Genomic DNA, 7365 nt, shown 5'->3' on the forward strand with positions numbered 1-7365 from the left:
TGGAGGGGTTGGGGTTCTGACCCCCCACATAATCAAAAATTTGTGTGTAACTATTTTTTTTAATGTGATGTATCACATTGTATGATTAGCAAATACTGAACCACCCTTGCATCCCTGGAATAAATCCCACTTGATCATGGTGAATGATTTTTTTTAATTTTTTTTTTTCAACGTTTATTTATTTTTGGGACAGAGAGAGACAGAGCATGAACGGGGGAGGGGCAGAGAGAGAGGGAGACACAGAATCGGAAACAGGCTCCAGGCTCCGAGCCATCAGCCCAGAGCCCGATGCGGGGCTCGAACTCACGGACCGCGAGATCGTGACCTGGCTGAAATCGGACGCTTAACCGACTGCGCCACCCAGGCGCCCCAGTGAATGATTTTTTTAAATGTATTGTTGGATATGGTTTGCTAATACTTTGTTGAGGATTTTTGCATACACGTTCAATATCAGAGATATTGACCTGTAGTTTTCTTTTTTGTAGCGTCTATCTGGTTTCGGTATCAGAATAATTCTGGTCTCGTAGAATGAATTTGGAAGCTTTCTTCCCTCTTCTATTTTCTTGAATAGTTTGAAAAGAGTAACTATTAACTCTTCTTGATTTTTTTATTAAGTTTTTTATCTTAATTCCAGCATAGTTAATATGAGTGTCATATTAGTTTTAGGTGTATACTATAGTGATTCAACAATTCCATACATCATTTCTCAGCGCTCATCCTGATAAGTGTACTCAATCCCCTTCACCTATTTTACCCATCTACCCACCCACCTCCCCTCTGATATGCTTATTTTAAATGAGTACCCTCAGTTAAAGTTTTTTTTTTTTTAACAAGAATATTTTTACTTAAAGCATACTTTGGAATACATGGTTCTAAAAGATATATATGAAATATTCCATCCAAGAAAAATAGAATACAAATTTTCTTCAAGTACACACAGAAGAATCCCCTGGTTAAATCACTTAAAAAGAGTCATAACAAATATTACAAATTTAAAATGACTGAAATCATACCAAATATATTTTCTAACCACAATGGTACAAAACTAAAGGTCAACAATAAAAGAAAGCTGGAAAATCTACTATGTAAATATTAAATATTTAATATGTCAATATTAAACAACATATTATTGCACAGTGGACCAAATTAGAAATCAAATGGCAAATCAAAATATGTCTCAAAACAAAAGAAAAACACAATATTCCAAAATCTATGGGATATAGCAAAAGCAGGAGCTAGAGTGAAATTCATGCTGTAAATGTTTTTACGAAGAAAATATTTCAAATGATTTGCTAATACTTTGCAATGAGGAACTAGAAAAAGAAAAAACAACTGAAATTCAGTAGAGGAAGGAAATAACAAAGAAAAATAAGAAATAAGAGACCAGAAAAAAACAAAAACATTTGAAAGCGGTGGCCAGCTTAAAAAAAAATAAAATTGGTAATGCTTTAACTACATTAACTAGAAAAAAAGAAGACTCAAAAACCAAAATTAGAGATGGAAGAGGGGCACTTGGGTGGCTCAGTCGGTTAAGTGGCCGACTTCAGCCCAGGTCATGATCTCACAGTTCCAGAGGTCAAGCTCTGCATCCGGCTTTGTGCTGACAGCTCAGAGCCTGGAGCCGGCTTCAGATTCTGTGTCTCCCTCTCTCTCTACCTCTCCCCTGCTTGCACTCTGTTTCTCTCTCTCTCTCTCTCAAAAATAAATAAACATTAAAAAAATTTTTTTAAGAAATGGAAGAGAAAAAAATACAACAGATAACCACAGAAATGCACAGTTACATTAAACAATTATATATGAAAAAATCTGATAACTTAGAAAATACCCAGATAATTCCTAAAAAACGCACAAGCTACCAAGCCTAAGTCATGAATCTTGAATCCAAGAAATAGGAAATCTTCTTGGACAAGAATGAAAGATGAATTAGGAATCAAAAATCTCCCAGCACAGAACAGCCCAAGACCACATGGTTTCATTGGTGAACTCTACCAAACATTAAAAAATAATAATAATAACACAATCTTTATCAAAATCTTACAAATAATGGAATAGAGGGAACACAGTCAAAATCATTCTATGAGGCCAGTACTACCGTGATACTGAAGCAGGATAAAAACAATACAAGACCAAAAACGTCTAGTTTATCTGATGTTAAGTAGTGTTACTATAACTTTCTTTTGACATCCATTTGCATGATAAATGTTTCTCTACCCCATCCACTTTCAATCTGCAGGTGTCTCTAGGTCTAACATGAGTCTCTTGTAGGCAGCGTATAGATGAGTCTTATTTTGTATTTTTTATTTTTTTTTACCCATCCTGACATGCTATATCTTTTGATTGGGGTTTTTAGTCCATTTACAATCAAAGTAATTATTAATAGCTATGTACCTGTTGCCATTTTATTACTTGTTTTTTCTTTGTTTCTGGAGATTTTCTCTGATCCTTTTTTGTCTTTGTCATTTTTGTCTCTCCTTTGCACCCAAAGAGTCCCTTTAAATGTTTGGTAGAATTTACACAGGAAGCCAACTGGTCTTGTACTTTCATTTGTTGGGAATCTTTAAATTACAGATTCAATTTCATTGCTGGTAGTCAGTCTGTTCAAATTTTCTATTTCTTCCTGATTCACTTTTGGGAGGTTATATGTTCTAAAAATTTACCCATTCTTCTAGGTTGTCCAATATGTTGGCATAAAATTTTTCATAATATTCTCTTACAATTGTTTGTGTTTCTGTGGTGTTGGTTGGTTGTTACTTCCCCTCTCTCAGTTGTGATTTTGTTTATTTGGTTTCTCTCTCTCTCTTTTCATGAGCATGGCTAGAGTTTTATCAATTTTGTTGATATTTTCAAAGGACAAGCATCTGGTTTGTTCTATTGGTGTTTTTTTATTTGTTTGTTTGTTGTTTTTTCAGTTTTCATATCATTTATTTCTGCTCTGATCTTTATTTCCTTCCTTCTGCTGGTACTGTTTGTTCTTTTTCTATCTACTTTAGGTTTAAGTTTGGTTGTTTATTTGAGATTTTTCTTGCCTCTTGAGGGTAGCCCTCTATTGCTATAATCTTTCCCTTTAGAACAGTTTTGCTGCATCCCAAAGATTTCAGACTGTTGTGTTTTCACGTTCATTTGTCTCCATGTATTTTTTAATTTCCCATTTGATTTCTTGGTTGACCCACTAATTGTTTAGCGGTATGGTATTTAACCTCCATGTGTTTGCGTTCTTTCTGGATTTTTTTCTTATAGGTGATTTCTAGTTTCATACTATTGTGGTCAGAAAAGTTGCATGATATGATTGCAATATTTTTACGTTTGTTGGGGCACCTGGGTGGCTCAGTTGGTTAAACGTCCGACTTCAGCTCAGGTCACGATCTCGCGGTCGGTGAGTTTGAGCCCCGCGTCAGGCTCTGGGCTGATGGCTCAGAGCCTGGAGCCTACTTCCAATTCTGTGTCTCCCTCTTTCTCTGCCCCTCCCCTGTTCATGCTCTGTCTCTCTGTCTCAAAAATAAATGAACATTAAAAAAAATTTAAAAAAATATTTTTACATTTGTTGACAGTTGTTTTTTGGTCTAACATGGGACTTATTCTGGAGAATGTTACATGTGCACTTGAAAATAATGTGTATTCTGCTGTTTTTACATAGAATGTTCTGAATATATGTGTTAGATCCAGGTGGGCTAATGTGTCATTCAAAGCCACTGTTTTCTTGTTGGTTTTCTGTCTGGATATCTATTCATTGATGTAAGCAGGGTACTAAAGTCCCCTACTATTATTGTATTACTATCAATTGCTTCCTTTATGTTTATTAATAGCTGCTTTATGATATCTATTCATTGATGTAAGCAGGGTACTAAAGTCCCCTACTATTATTGTATTACTATCAATTGCTTCCTTTATGTTTGTTAATAGCTGCTTTATGTATTTGGGTGCTTGCATGATGGGTGCATAAATATTTACAATTGTTCTCTTTTGATTATGTAATGTCTTTCTTTGTCGCTCGTTACAGTGTTTTTTTAAGACTCCATTTTGTCCAATATAAGTATTGCTACCCTGGCTTTCTTTCCTATTTGCGTGATGTTTTTCCATCCCTTCACTTTCAATCTGCATGTGTCTTTAAGTTTGAAGTGGGTCTCTTGTAGGCAGTATATAGATGGGTCTTGCCTTTTTATCCATTCAGTCACCCTATGTCTTTTGATTGAAGCATTGAGCCCATTTGCATTCAAAGTAGTTACTGAAAGGTAGGTGCTTATTGCCGTTTTGTTACTTGTCTCACAGTTGTTTTTGTAGTTCTCTGTTCCTTTCTATTTTTGCTCTCTTCCCTTGTGGTTTGAGGGTTTTCTTTAGTGGTGTACTTGAATTCCTTCCAGTTTTTATGTATATGATGTCATTCTTTACATCCTTTTATTTTGTGAAATCCTGACTAATTTTTATAGAAATAATTGATTGTACTACTTTTGTGCTTTAACCTCTGTGCCAATTTTATAAGTGTTTGATGTATTACTTTTACTATATTTGTATGTACCTATGAAATTTTTCCTTTCTTAATTTTCTTACTCATGATTATGGCCTTTCCTTTCCATCCAAAGAATTTCATTTAACATTTCTCATAAGACTGGTTTATTGGTGATGAATATCTTTAAGTTTTGTTTGCCTGAGAAACTCTTTATCTCTCCTGTTCTTAATTATAACCTTACTGGGTATTCTTGGTTGCAAGTTTTTTCCTGCACTTTGAATATATCATGCCCCTCCCTGTTGCCTGTAAAGTTTCTGCTGAAAAATCAGCTGACATCGTTATTTCCCTTGTATGTAATTGTTTTCTTTTCTCTTGCTGCTTTTTAAATTCTCTCTTTATCACTACTTCTTGTCATTTTAATTATTATGTGTCTTAGTGTGGACTTCTTTGGGTTGATCTTTTTGGGGGGTTCTCTGTGCCTCCTGGAGCTGGATGTCTGTATCCTTCCCCAGATTAGGGAAGTTTTCAGCTATTATTTCTTCAAATAAATTTTCTGCCCCTTTCTCTCTCTCTCTCAAATCTCTTTAATGGGGATGTTAATATGTTGGATGATGTCATTGAGTTCCCTTAACCTATTCTCATGTTTTATTATTCTTTTTTTCTTTTGGCTATTCAGCTTGGTTGCTTCCCATTACTCTGCTTTCCAGCTCGCTGACCCATTCTCCTGATTCCTCTAGTCTATTCTTTATTCCCTCTAATGTATTTTTAATATCATTGAGTTCTTCATCTGTGATTGGTTCTTTTTTATATTTTCTATCTCTTCATTGAAGGTCTGAGATCCTCCACTCTTTTCCCAAGTACAGTAAGTATCTTTATGACCATTACTTTGAATTCTCTATCAGGTTTATTGCTTACTTCCATTTCATTTAGCTCTTTTGCTGTGATTGTGTCCTGTTCTTTCATTTGGGATATATTCCTCTGGCTCCTCATTTTGTCTAACTCCCTGCGTCTCTTTCTCTGTATTAGGAAAGCCAGCTATGTCTCTTGATCTTGAAAGTAGTGGCCTTATGAAGAAATCCTGTGGTCAATGCCCCCTGTTTACCAGAACCTAAAGCTTCAGTGATGTCTCCTATGTGTATTGCGCGCACCTTACTGTTGTGACTGAGCCACATATTCCTTCAGTCCAGTCAGAAGCAATGGCCCTGTTTGCCTGTTGTGGGCAGTGTTTGGTCCCTGTACTGTTAAGGGGTCTGTCAGGGATCACATTGTGCTTGTAGTTGGGTGAGACCAGATGCCTGCCTTCAGCCTGTTTGCTGGAACTGTAGTTGTACCACACTGCAGGGTGTTCTCCCTGAATTGTCTGCTAAGAGGTTTTCATGGGCAGGTCTGGTAGTTGGACCAGATGTCTGTCCGCAGTTTGTCTTTTGGGGTTGCAGTGACCCCAAACTACAGGGCTCTCTTTCTGTGCAGCCCACTGTGAGGGTTTTGATGGTGGGTGAGGCCAACATCAAATTAGATGTCTGCCCCAGCCCACCACTGGGGCTGCAGTCTAAATGGTGTGTATGGATATCTGTCCCTCTCCCCAAGGCAAGAGTCACTTTGGAGTGGTTCTGTCCATTGTTGTGGCAGAATGAGTCACACGAGGTATTGCTTCGGAGGGACTCCTGCCAAGTGGGGTGGGTTGGATGCGGCAAGTCTGTAGCCATGTATAACTTTTGAGTCCCCCCAAAACTTAACTATGAGTAGCCTACTGTTGACAGGAAGTCTTACTGATAACATAAACAATTAACACCTATTTTGTAAGTTATAGGTATTACATACTGTATTCTTACAATAAAGTAAGCTAGAGAAAATAATATTATTAAGAAAATAATTAGGAAGAGAAAACACATTTACAGTAGTCTACTGTATTTATTGAAAAAATCCAGGGGCACCTGGGTGGCTCAAGTCAGTTAAACATCCAAGTGTTAATTTTGGCTCAGGTCATGATCTCACAGTTTGTGAGATAGCCCCACTTTGCGCTCTATGCTGACAGCACAGAGCCTGTTTGGGATTCTTTCTCTCCCTCTCTCCCTGCTCTTGCTCCACTTGTTCACTTTCTTTCTCTCAAAATAAATAAACACTAAAAAAAAAAAAAAAGAAAAAGAGAAGGTAGACCTGCACAATTCAAACCTGTGTTGTACAAAGGTCAACTGAATGTATTTTAAATACTATGCAGTGGTGAACCATGAAAAAGTCAACATTTTTATGGGACTGTAAACAGAATAAGATTTCTCTGGTTCTTAACATTAATTCCTCCAATTGGAAAGGAATTAAACAAAGGTTTTAGAGGAAATTATGCCTACTTGGTGATACAGTAATTTTAGGAGGTTCTTGTTTCTATCTTCAAGAAGCTTATAGAAGCTTAGAATCAAATTCAAGTTCCAGCTTTGCTATTTTCTTTAAGTGTTGCTGCATAATGTAAACCATTAACTTTTCGGGGCTTTAGAGAAAGAGGAAGAATTTTAAAGGCACAAAATGACCTCAGATCTGTGTCCATTAAGAGAAAACCTAGAGCTGGCTCAAATTCTTAGCCAAGAGTTATTCAGAAGGCTGTTGGGTTACATGTTCCCCCTGCGGAAGTGGCTGGTAAGTGGGCCTTTGGTACTGAGTGATGCATTGGAATATAGGAAAGGCTTTTGGGGTGCCTGGGTGCTTCAGTCTGTTAAGCATCTAACACTTGGTTTCAGCTCAGGTCATGATCTCACGGTTTGTGAGATCAAGCTCCACATCAGGCTCAGTGCTGACAGTGCTGAGCCTGCTTGGGATTCTGTCTACCCTGTCTCTCTGTCCCTCCCCTAATCGTGTGCTCGCTCTCTCTCTCTCTCTCTCTCTCTCTCTCTCTCCCTCTCTCTGTCAAAATAAATAAACTTCAAAAAGAA

The sequence above is a fragment of the Felis catus genome, chromosome F1, assembly GCF_018350175.1.
Source record: "Felis catus isolate Fca126 chromosome F1, F.catus_Fca126_mat1.0, whole genome shotgun sequence".
NCBI classification, from domain to species: Eukaryota; Metazoa; Chordata; class Mammalia; order Carnivora; family Felidae; genus Felis; species Felis catus.